The sequence below is a fragment of the Lissotriton vulgaris genome, chromosome 2_1 (genome assembly GCF_964263255.1).
Source record: "Lissotriton vulgaris chromosome 2_1, aLisVul1.2, whole genome shotgun sequence".
NCBI lineage: Eukaryota > Metazoa > Chordata > Amphibia > Caudata > Salamandridae > Lissotriton > Lissotriton vulgaris.
Genome location: NC_141687.1, coordinates 1,047,415,133 through 1,047,428,286, shown reverse-complemented (window position 1 = coordinate 1,047,428,286; position 13,154 = coordinate 1,047,415,133).

Genomic DNA, 13,154 nt, shown 5'->3' with positions numbered 1-13,154 from the left:
ATTACTGCAAAACCATAGGTTTAATGAACATTATTATTCAAAATAGGCATTTAAAAAACCTTTCAAATTCCCTGAAAAAAACCATAGGTTTTACAAACATTATAGTTAGAGATTAGAATATAAAAACCTTAGAAATTCACAGAAAAAACATAGGCTTCAGGGACGTTATAGTTAGTTGGACATTTCTTTCATACAAAACCATAAAAGTTTCCCCTTTATAGTTAGTTCACCTAACTATAACTCGCGCCCCACAATTCACTACTGATGATGTCACATATTAAGTCATTCATGTTTAAGCTCGTTCAGGGTTCTGCCATACTAGTGGGTTCTATTTTCATTCAAATTTGTGGTACCCTCTTTTAAAAAAAAACATCAACCTCTATTTCAATTGTCTTTATTCCACATACACTGGGAGTTTTTAACAGTGAACAGGCAGTTAACACTATATTTCACGAAAGATAGTTTATTAATATTTTTTGTTGCGATTGTAGAAAAATAAATAAAAACATTGATACAATCATAAAGTAAACCTTCTCTAGGTATTGGCTACACTATATAACACAGCTGTTCTAAAAACTATGTTTTGATTGTACCGTCAAGACCACACCTAACCTGTGTTTTCTTGCCTTTCAACTCAAACATCTTCACATAGGGTGTTGCGTGTCACTCCATATGTTGGATCTGGTTTAGAGTCTGTTAATTTCATGACCAGACACTGACCTCCATGTAGCTAAAGATTTATCTTTTGAATTTGCAATATGTCTATGCCTAGAATCTTTTTAAAGGATTCTTTGTTTTACAAATTGTACTAGACAATAGGTTACCACAATCAGGATACAGTAGCCTTATTTTCTCGATCACCCTAAAATGTGTATGGGTAAATGTTGAAAAACTGAGATTAGCCCCTACTTCACATCTGGTAATTAATTTTAGAAACTACGTTTTCTGGTGATGTAACTTTCATTATCCTGAGATGTAAATTTAACCATGAATGTGGTGGGCATGAAAACACCTTCTTTTGGCGCTCATTCAGTTTGATGAAAATGTAAGGTCTTTAGGGCATTCAGTTTATAGTAATGACTGCGCTAATTTTTGGTAGTTTTTGCCACATGCTTTTTCCCGCCAAAGTCATCGAGAAGATTGTCAACAGACAGCTTGCCGCCTTCCTTGAGACGAACGGATCCCTTGACCCCTCGCAGTCCGGTTTCAGAGCCAACCACAGCACCGAGACCGCCCTCATCGCAGCAACCGACAACATCCGAGCCCTGCTCGACAACGGGGAAACAGGGGCACTCATCCTCCTGGACCTCTCTGCAGCATTCGACACTGTCTGTCACCGCACCCTAATACAGCGCCTCAGCAACATCGGCATCCAAGAGAAGGCACTGGAGTGGATCGTCTCGTTCCTCGCCGGGAGAACACAGAGAGTCCGCCTCCCCCCGTTTCGATCTGAGGCCACCGAAGTCATCTGCGACGTTCCGCAAGGATCATCACTCAGCCCCACCCTCTTCAACGTCTACATGAGACCTCTTGCCGCCATCGCACGCCAACACAACCTCAACATCATCTCCTACGCCGATGACACCCAGCTGATCCTCTCCCTCACCAGAGACCCCGACACCGCCAGAACCAGCCTCCACGAAGGGATGAAAGACGTCGCCGAGTGGATGAAGAACAGCCGCCTGAAACTGAACTCAGACAAGACGGAAGTCCTCATCCTGGGACCATCGCCCTCCGCCTGGGACGACTCCTGGTGGCCCCCAGCCCTGGGCACGGCTCCCAAGCCAACAGACCACGCACCCAACCTGGGATTCATCCTGGCCTCCTCCCTCTCAATGACCAGACAAGTCAATGCCGTCTCCTCATCATGCTTTCACACCCTACGCATGCTTCGCAAGATCTTCCGATGGATCTCAACCGAAACCAGGAAGACGGTCACCCAGGCCCTCGTCACCAGCCAATTGGACTACGGAAACACCCTCTACACCGGAACCACAGCCAAGCTACAGAAAAGACTCCAACGCATCCAGAAAGCCTCCGCCTGACTCATCCTGGACATCCCCTGACGCAGCCACATTTCCGGCCACCTGAGGGACCTGCACTGGCTCCCAGTCAACAAGAGGATCACGTTCAGGCTCCTCACCCACACTCACAAGTCTCTCCACGACCTGGGCCCCAAGTACCTCTACGACCGCCTGACCTTCTACACGCCCACCCGCCAGCTACGGTCTACTAGCCTTGCCCTCGCCACCGTACCACGCATCCGAAGAGCAACCGCCGGAGGCAGATCCTTCTCCTACCTGGCGGCCAAGACATGGAAATCCCTCCCCATCCACCTTCGGCTGACCCAGGACCACCTCGCCTTCAGGAGACAACTCAAGACCTGGCTGTAAGAGCAGTAGCGGACCCCCTCCCCCAAGCGCCTTGAGGCCCTTCCGGGTGAGTAGCGCGCTATACAAATGCTATGATTGATTGATTGATTGATTAAAATTAAGTTTTATGCAAATTAACCTTTGGAGTTTCATATAAGTTGCCCCACAGTTCTCCACTATGTGCCTCAGTGGTAGGGTGCCTTGTAACTATAAGCAAGGACGTTATACAATATAATTTAAATGCCATGGTGAGGGAAAACTGCCAAATTATTTTTCCACATAGTAGCACAATGGCTTTATAGGGTAATGAGGAAATATTTTATTAAAGTATAACTATTGAAAAAAAAGAGCAAAAATAGACATCAATGTATCAAAATGAGGTTTGGAATAAGAACAACTTATCACTGTTAGATTTATTATAACAATCACAAAAAATCAGTTATAGAACATTTGTTTTCTGTAAGCCAAAATCCAACCTTCCAGCAGCCTTTCTCTGGTTGGACAGCCTCTGTCAGACTGACCCACGTTGCCTTATTGAGGTGTAAAGTGGGCTGATTAGAAAGAAAGGACATCCTGTGGGAGGAGAACTGCAGCTGCAGCAAAAATGGCAGGATGGGGGTGGAGTAGCCAAACTGGTCTTCAAAGTGGAAATGGCAGTTTAGGGCAGCACAGTCTCACCCCCAAGCCAGATGTTAGCAAATGAATTAGACTAGCAGAAGGACTGGAATGGGAGAGTCAGGGAAACTTAGGCATGCTAATGGGATGGATTAGCCAGATCCTAACTTCTAGGAGAGAGGTCCTTTGATGGATTTTGGAAGAATAGTGCTTTCTTGGTCAAGCATATGCCACACTTTGGAGGAAGTGGTCATACATGAGGTTGGCACCTTGCACCCCATTGGTCAGTTGTTCCCCCTACTTGTCACCACAGAACTGCAAATAAATAAGGGAGCATTGCCCAGCAACTCATATCCCTGCATGAAACTATAAGGAGAAGAAGGACTGCCCAGCTGGAACCCTGGCCTGCACCCTAAAGGATTCAACCTAGCAAGGAGTTTCGCTCAAAGTCGAGAGCATAAGCTCCAGCTGTCATGGCTTAATGCCTCACTCAGCCACTTCAGAAAACAAGGCTGCACCATATTTACAAGAATATGGTGCAGCCTTGTGTTTCCCCCTGCGCTGGTGCTACACTTAGCAGCCTAGAGCCAAAGCAAGCCCCCTTGCACCATAGCGCAAGGGTGTCTGCATGCAGGGGAAGATTGTTTATGTGTAGAAAGGTGTACCTTCTTGCATACGCAAGCTGCTCGATACAGCACACATGGAAGTTACAAAATGTCATTTTTTAAAAAAGATTGTTTATGTGCAGGAAGGGATACCCTCCTACACATAGACAATCCAAGGTGTTTTGCTTTTTCCAAGTGCGCTGCACAAGGCAGCATAAGGCAGCATACATGGAAAAAGCACAAACAAGGTTTTCTCTGGTCTTAATTTTAGCGCTGCCTCCTATTTATGCCACCCTTATAAATATGGGCCAGTGTCAAACTCAATGAGTGTTGCGGTGAAACACCCACAGCAACACCCACTGCCCACCTCTTTCGTGCTAAGTATAGCGTGAAAAGGGGCCTTATTTACAAGGCAGAGTTAAGTCATGTCAAGTGGCTTAAAGCTGCCTTGTAAGTAAGACAAAGCCCCAATCACCACAGGTAGGACCTAAAAAAGTTTTGTTCCTGTGGCGATAGGGGCTTGACATGTACCCCTAAGTGTGAGGTAAGAACTTAACCGAGTCCCCCGCTCAGTGTCCCCGCTCCACTTTCTATCTCAATCAGCCTCAAACTTTTACTTTGTCCCACTCAAGCGTGACCAGATGTCCCAAGTTGGCTTGTATCATTTTGAGGCACTAGAAAGTGTTTATTCTTTCAAAATTAATATCTCCGGTTCTCTACGTTGTAATTTTGTTGTTCTGGTGTAATTTTAAAGTAAAAAATATATTTCCTACTTTTATGAAAACACTGTGGGATTTGTATTGCATGTTGTGTCTTACTTATTTAATGTGTTGGTGTTTTTAAATGCTTTACACACCGGTCTCCTAAGTTAAGTATGCATGCACATTGCCAGCTACCAAGCGTTGAGCACGAGAATAATATATGAAGACCTTGATTGGACCTTATATTGTGATTGTGGCCTTATTACTAGTGGTAGGTTCCTACCTGCACCTACTAATAAACACCTTTCCAACACTTAGCACTAAGTATTTTTGAGAAGGTGATGCAAGTGATGACTTCTCCTATTCACTCAGAGGAACCTCCTAGAAAGCCAGAATCCAGTGAGAAAGAAAACCAATGTTAACCCTGTCTGGTGGGAGGAGAGGTCCTCTAGATAGGGGAATGGCAAAGGAGCTGAAGACAGGCTTGACTGGTGACAGAAGGGTTCCACCATATTGAAACATGCTATTTGGTAATTGAAAAAGTGCTGAAAAAGGAAGTGGGGCTGTTAGAAAAAAAGTGACATTTGGTGGCAGACTTTCTCCAGTCATTGGCTACAGCCCATGATAATTCTGCCAGCTCAACCGCCACCTTCTCAGAACATTCCTAAACCTAAAAATGAAGGCCCGGCTGTAAGAAAACGTCCTATTTTATTGATCTTGGTGTCTTTTAGGTTATTAACTTTTTTCCTATTTTTCTAAATTGGATTAGCAATTTTAGTATGTTGTGTTCTCTACTATGAATTTTTTTGTATGGCTTGAACTTAGGACACACTTCTCTGGGGAATGATGCTGCTTTTACCATTGCTACCAGAAGTTGAACACTGACTGTCTCTGAACTGATTTTTTATATCTAATTTGATTGCATTTATTAAGCTGTTAAAGGTCCTCCTCTCCCAAACCAATCACCAACATGTTGATACAAATCACATTTTACCCTCCCTTTTTAGTACTGTATGCTACATTTTAGCTCCATCATCCAAGATTCAATAAATTACTTTAAAAAGGTAATGGGAGTCCCACAAGGAAAATTTGGCTACAATTTTGGCATTCTTTATCTTTATGTTCCTTATCTCTTTTATCCACTTTGAATCATCGAGCTTCACTAAGAAGATTAAGGCAGATTTACAAGCCCCTTGCGACACTTTTGTGCCACCATTGCATCACTTTTGTGACACACTTTTGTGACGTTGTAAATGTGTCACATTTACAAAGTGACACATCTAGGGAGATGTTTGTCAGGTATAATGTATGCAGGGTGGGCGTTCCAGCACAGGAAAGCCTCGTAAACGTGACGCTTCAAAACTGCGTAAAAACCTTACGCTAGAAGCAGGTGTTAGGAGTGATGTAGTACAAATATATGGGACTCCCAGAGCATTGCTGGAGTTGTGTCTTGCTTGCAACACGACTCCTGCAATGCATGACCTTTGCGCCAATAGATGCGCGATGCATCTGTCAATGCACCATGATGCTTCGCATTGTAAATGTGATGCATCCACGGTGGCCAAGGCTTTTCTGGCACGGTGCAAAGAAACTGACGCATCTCTGCTCCAACGCAGAGATGAATCAGTTTCTTGTAAATGTGCCCCAACATATTTAACTGGTCGTAGATGAACATACTCTAGTCTAAGAGGAGGTGTGATTCTTGGACTCCTAAATGGTCATTTTAGTGTTTGGCTGGTAAAGGACTTCCACCAAAAACCTTCTCCAGCTGGCAGAGATGGGGTTTCATTTGCACGAGAGGATTTGTGGACATCTTGCAGGGTCTAAACCGCCCTCTTATGTTTTACAACTGGTTGTTCACTTCTAGGTTTACTGAGAAGTGTAATTTGTGTGACTTGGCATCAATAAAATAAATCGGGAAAGGAGAACCATAATGCCCACCTCTGCCTCAAACATTTCGTGACCCAACTTGTTTGGGAAATCTGATTTACTGAAATTGCTGCTTATAGTAGCATTAAACTGATTTATTCGCAGTCACCAATAAGTAACTTTATGCATACAATAAGCACAGGATACAATACATGGAGTCGACTCATTATCCATATCTGTACATTTTTAAAGGCACAGAATAAAGCCATCTTTAAAGTGGGTGTAAAAACTGTCGACAACACAGTTTTCAAAAAACAAAACCAGAACGGATCTCTTCTGCATCTGTGCACCTTCACCAAACAAGATCATACAGCATCGATGGATACAATCAGCAAAAGAAGGGGAGCTATGTTTACCAATATTATCCATAAAACTTGCAACATTCTCACTGATTCTGTTTATTGATAGAACATCAACACTACATACAGTGAGAGGGGAGAAATTAGAATGCCACTCAATGTGTCCAAACCATTGTGTGCTTTTAGTAATGCATGGTAACTCTGAATACTTAGTGACACGCAAACCTTAAGTCTTACAGAGTTTTCTATCTAAAGAAAGTAAAGAAGTTATTTGAGGGAGAAAGCCTTGAAAATCTGATGAACATGCTGGCCAAAAAATGTCAGTACGTCACTACTCAAGCACAGGCTCGAAATCTGGTGACCTACTGGAGTCTGGAAAGCGCTGGAAATTGTTCTGTAACAGATTATACACAGGAAAAGTTAGAAGCGAAGATATAGGGAGAGGTCAATTGTGAGTGCTACAGTAAAGTCCTGCTTTAGTCTGTTATCACCAATTAGAACATATAAAAACAGTAATTATAGCTCTGAAATGAGACCCTTGGATGAGTTAAAGTCACATGTACTGATCACTGTTGTTGAAAACTGCAGGTTTACAGAAGTTGTAAAACAGAGAATGACTTGGAGATGTTGGAACAGAAATGCAGTGTCTGCAGTTCTTCACACATAACGAAAAGCATGAAATAATTACAGTTATTGGGGACAACTGAAAGACAACTATTAGTCTGTGAAGATAACCAAGTAGTTACACTGCTGACTCATGATTTTTCTTATGTGTGGACCAATCTGTGATTGTGATAGTAATATTTTTCTACAGTATTAATGTTACTTAAATTATACAAATGTTAATTAAGAATTTCTTCATGATGGATTTCTGTGTTTTTCGTGTAGGCTGTGATATTTCCCCGTTCTAAATTTCATCTGCTGGAGGAACAAAGCAAATCTTTCGAGAACACCACTGTCATACCTGCGGAATCAGCATAATCAGTAATAGAAGTGAAGCCAACCAGATCGTTGATTAGGAAAACGAATTTGCTCTGTTGTACTGATACCACTGCATCGAAACGCATGCTGATGGCATTAATTGAAAACTCAAGCCAAAATAATTTTTAGACTTTGATTTAAATAAAATTAAATGTACCTGTTTTCCACTCAATACTAACCATTTCCAGAGGGGTGTCCAGCAGAGGAACTGGAGGGCCACTCCAAACCCGGTTTAATTGATTATGCAGGCAAAAAATAAACGAGTCCTGTTTATTCTAATTGCATTCATATTAATTTCATGTGGTTAGTCTGGAACACTCGCATTGATCCACCATCTTGGATTACGTTGACATGTTTTATTACAGAACAAAGCAATCATTTAGTTGTGTTAATTTTAAATTGATAGCCTAATAAAACAACTTAACTCATACCAAGGTGTCGCTAATTGCAATAGTAAAATGTCTGTATGTGAGTGCATAAGGGGTGTGTGTGTGTGTGCATGTGTGTGTGTGTGTGCATTTGATATGTGTGTGGTCCATTTTCAATGTATTCACAACTTTCTCATTAGATTTATGTATTGATTATGGGTATGCAAACAAGTTCCCTAATAGGCAACTCCTTTTCTGTTTCTGCCCCACTGCTAGTATAAGTATCAGTAACAACCTTGTTCGAGCTAAATAAATTAGACCATGAAAGTACAATAAAAATAATCTAAAAATACAATAAATATTTAACAAAATCTTTGGCGATACATATGAAAAGAAAAACTACTAATTATAATAATCATCAAACCGTGTGATGCCCTGTCTGTAACATTCACACTAAGGGATTACATACTTGATTTAACATGCATTTGCAATGCAATAGATCTTGCATAAACGCAAGTTTGAGCTATTGGCATTGTAAATGACAATGCCTTTTAATTATGTTTTGGATTTTAAAACATAAATAAAAGGCATTGTCATTTACAATACTAATAGCATAACCTCTCGCAAATGCGAGACCTATTGCATTGCGATAAAGGGCCTTCTCGACCGCTTGTTAGTTTGTAAATCTCAGACGAAGAGACCGGCCTGAGACCTCTTCAAAGTAGTGATAAATAGTGCAGTGAAGAAGATGTGTAAGTGTGGTAAATTATACAAAGTGTGAAGTGAGAGTTACATATGATCCGAGCTATAAACACTATCAAAGCGCTTCAACACCTTTCGCTCTGTGATTACAATATCGCAGCTCAGTAGGATGAGCAGGAGGGGAGGCTATTTCCTGCCCTCTCCGTGATTTGAGTGTGCAGTGTGGCATTGTGTAATGTCATTGCTATCTTTGGCCTAATAGGGCGGGCTGTGCTTTATGGCAGGAATGGATGGAGGGATGGTCTTGGCTGTAGCTCCTGCAATGTACCGTGCCCCTGCTATTCCTAGTGAACGAGAGGCACTGAGGTGGTGGTATTGGTATTGGTGGTGGTGGTATTGGTGCTGGTATTGGTGGTATTGGTGGTGGTGGTGGTATTGGTAGTCCTGGTATTGGTGGTGGTGGCATTGGTGGTATGGGTGGTGGTGGTATTGGTGGTGGCAGTATTGGTGGTGGCAGTATTGGTATTGGTGGTGGTAATGGTATTTGTGGTTGCGGTTCTGGTATTGGTGGTGGCGGTATTGGTATTGGTGGTGGCAGTGGTATTGGTATTGGTGGTACTGGTATTGTTGGTGGTGGCATTGGTGGTGGTATTGGTGGTATTGATGGTGGATTTAGTGGTATTGGTGGTATTTGTGGTACTGGTGGTGGTATTGGTGGTGATTTTGGTGGTATTAGTGGTGGTGGTATTGGTATTGTTTGTTGGTATTGGTGGTAGTGGTATTGATGGTGGTGGTGGCATTGGTGGTGGTGTTAGTCGTTGTGGTATTGGTGTTGGTTGTGGAATTGGTGGAGGTGGTATTGGTGGTATTGGTAGTGGTGGTGATGATTTTGGTGGTGATGGTATTGGTGGTGGTATTAGTGGTGGTATGCGGTTGTGGTGGTATTGGTGGTGATGGTGGGATTGGTTGTTGTGGTATTGGTGGTTCTGGTGGTGGTGGTATTAGTGGTGGTGGGATTGATGGTGGTGGTATTAGTGGTCGTGATATTGGTGGTGGTATTGGTGGTGGTGGTATTACTGGTGGTATAGGTGGTGATGGTGGTATTGGTGGTGGTGGTGGTATTGGTGGTGGTATTGGTGGTGATGGTAGTATTGGTGGTGGGAGTATTGGTGGTTTTGGTGGTATTGGAATTGGCATTGATGGTATTGTCGTTGGTGGCGGTATTGGTGGTGGTGGAGGTGGTATTGGTGGTGGTGGTGGTGGTATTGGTGATGATGGTAGTATTGTTTGTATTGGTGGCAGTGGAACTGGTGGTGGTGGCATTGGTGGTATTGGTGGTGGTGGTATTGGTATTGGTGGTATTGGTATTGGTATTGGTGCTGGCTGTACTGGTATTGGTGGTGGTGGAATTGGTGGTGTTGGTATTGGTGGAGGTATTGGTGGTGGTGTTGGTGGTATTAGTGGTGGTGGTATTGGTGGTGGTGGTATTGGTGATGGTGGTGGTGGTATTGGTTGTGGTGGAGGTGGTGGTATTGATGGTGGTGGTGGTGGTATTGGTGTTGGTGGTATGGGTATTGGTGGTGGTGGTGTTGGTGGTAGTGGTATTGGTGGTGGTGGTATTGGTGGTATTGTTGTTGGTGGTGGTGGTATTGGTGGTGGTGGTATTGTTGCTGGTGGTATTGGTGGTGGTAGTGTTATTGTTGTTGGTGGTATTGGTGGTGGTACAGGTGGTGTTGGTGGTGGTATTGCTGGTGGTATTTGTGGTGATAGTGGTAGTGGTATTGGTGGCATTGGTGGTGGTGGTATTGGTGGTGCTATTATTGGTGTTGGTATTGGTGGAGTTGGTATTGGTGGTGGTTATGGTATTGGTGGCGGTATTGGTAGTTGTATTGGTGGTGTTGGTATTGTTAGTGGTGGTATTGGTATTGCTGGTGGTAGTGGTGGTATTGGTGGTGGTGGTATTTGTGGTGGTGGTATTTGTGGTGGTGCTATTGGTGGTGGTGATGGTATTGGTGGTGGTGGTAATAGTGGTGGCATTGGTGGTGGTATTGGTGGTGGTATTGGTGGTGATACTGGTAGTGGTGGTATTGGTGGTGGTATTGGTGGTGGTGGTGGTAGTGGTGTTGGTGGTGGTGTGGGATTGGTAGTGGTATTGCCGGTGGTGGTATAACTGGTGGTGGTGGTGGTGGTATGGGTGGTATTAGTGGTGGTATTGGATGTGGTAGTATTGGTGGTGGAGTTTCTATTGGTGGTGGTGGTATTGATATTGGTGCTGTTGGTATTCGTGGTGGCGGCATTGGTTTTATTGGTCGTGGTGATATTGGTGGTGGTGGTATTGGTGGTGGTATTGTTGGTGTTGGTGGTATTAGTGGTGGTGGTATTGGTGGTGATGGTATTGGTGATGGTGTTGGTGTTGGTGGAGGTGATAGTATTGATGATGGTGATGGTGGTGGTGGTAGTATTGGTGGTGGTGGTATTGTTATTGGTGGTGGTGGTGGTATTAGTGGTGGTGGTATTGGTGGTGTTGGTGGTAGTGTTATTGGTGGTGCTGGTATTGGTGGTGGTGGTGGCGGTATTGGTGGTGGTGGTGGGCAGGTTGGCTCTGCACCCAGTCTCCGGCAAGGGGCAGGTACTAATGGTGTTAGAAGCGAAGATATAGGGAGAGAGAGGTCAATTGTGAGTGCTACAGTAAAGTCCTGCTTTAGTCTGTTATCACCAATTAGAACATATAAAAACAGTTAATAAAGCGCTGAAATGAGACCCTTGGATGATTTAAAGTCACATGTACTGATCACAGTTTTTGAAAACTGCAGGTTTACAGAAGTTGTAAAACAGAGAATGACTTGGAGATGTTGGAACAGAAATGCAGTTTCTGCAGTTCTTCACACATAACGAAAAGCATGAAATAATTACAGTTATTGGGGACAACTGAAAGACAACTATTAGTCTGTGAAGATAACCAAGTAGTTACACTGCTGACTCATGATTTTTCTTATGTGTGGACCAATCAGTGATTGTGATAGTAATATTTTTCTACAGTATTAATGTTACTTAAATTATACAAATGTTAATTAAGAATTTGTTCATGATGGATTTCTGTGTTTTTCGTGTAGGCTGTGATATTTCCCCGTTCTAAATTTCATCTGCTGGAGGAACAAAGCAAATCTTTCGAGAACACCACTGTCATACCTGCAGAATCAGCATAATCAGTAATAGAAGTGAAGCCAACCAGATCGTTGATTAGGAAAACAAATTTGCTCTGTTGTACTGATACCACTGCATCGAAACGCATGCTGATGGCATTAATTGAAAACTCAAACCAAAATAATTTTTAGAATTTGATTTAAATAAAATTAAATGTATCTGTTTTCCACTCAATACTAACCATTTCCAGAGGGGTGACCAGCAGAGGAACTGGAGGGCCACTCCAAACCAGTTATAATTGATTATGCAGGCAAAAAATAAATGAGTCCTGTTTATTCTAATTGCATTCATATTAATTTCATGTGGTTAGTCTGGAACACTAGCATTGATCCACCATCTTGGATTACGTTGACATGTTTTATTACAGAACAAAGCAATCATTTGGTGGTGTTAATTTTAAATTGATAGCCTAAGAAAACAACTTAACTCATACCAAGTTGTCGCTAATTGCAATAGTTAAATGTCTGTATGTGAGTGCATAAGGGGTGTGTGTGTGTGCATGTGTGTGTGCGTGTGCATTTGATATGTGTGTGGTCCATTTTCAATGTATTCACAACTTTCTCATTAGATTTATGTATAGATTATGGGTATGCAAACAAGTTCCCTAATAGGTAACATGCATTTGCAATGCAATAGATCTTGCATAAACGCAAGCTTGAGCTATTGGCATTGTAAATGACAATGCCTTTTAATTATGTTTTGGGTTTTAAAACATAAATAAAAGGCATTGTCATTTACAATACTAATAGCATAACCTCTCGCAAATGCGAGACCTATTGCATTGCGATAAAGGGCCTTCTCGACCGCTTGTTAGTTTGTAAATCTCAGACGAAGAGACCGGCCTGAGACCTCTTCAAAGTAGTGATAAATAGTGCAGTGAAGAAGATGTGTAAGGGTGGAAAATTACACAAAGTGTGAAGTGAGAGTTACATATGATCCGAGCTATAAACACTATCAAAGCGCTCCAACACCTTTCGCTCTGTGATTACAATATCGCAGCTCAGTAGGATGAGCAGGAGGGGAGGCTATTTCCTGCCCTCTCCGTGATTTGAGTGTGCAGTGTGGCATTGTGTAATGTCATTGCTATCTTTGGCCTAATAGGGCGGGCTGTGCTTTATGGCAGGAATGGAGGGAGGGATGGTCTTGGCTGTAGCTCCTGCCTTGTACCGTGCCCCTGCTATTCCTAGTGAACGAGAGGCACTGAGGTGGTGGTATTGGTATTGGTGGTGGTGGTATTGGTGCTGGTATTGGTGGTATTGGTGGTGGTGGTGGTATTGGTAGTCCTGGTATTGGTGGTGGTGGCATTGGTGGTATGGGTGGTGGTGGTATGGGTGGTGGTGGTATTGGTGGTGGCAGTATTGGTGGTGGTGGTATTGGT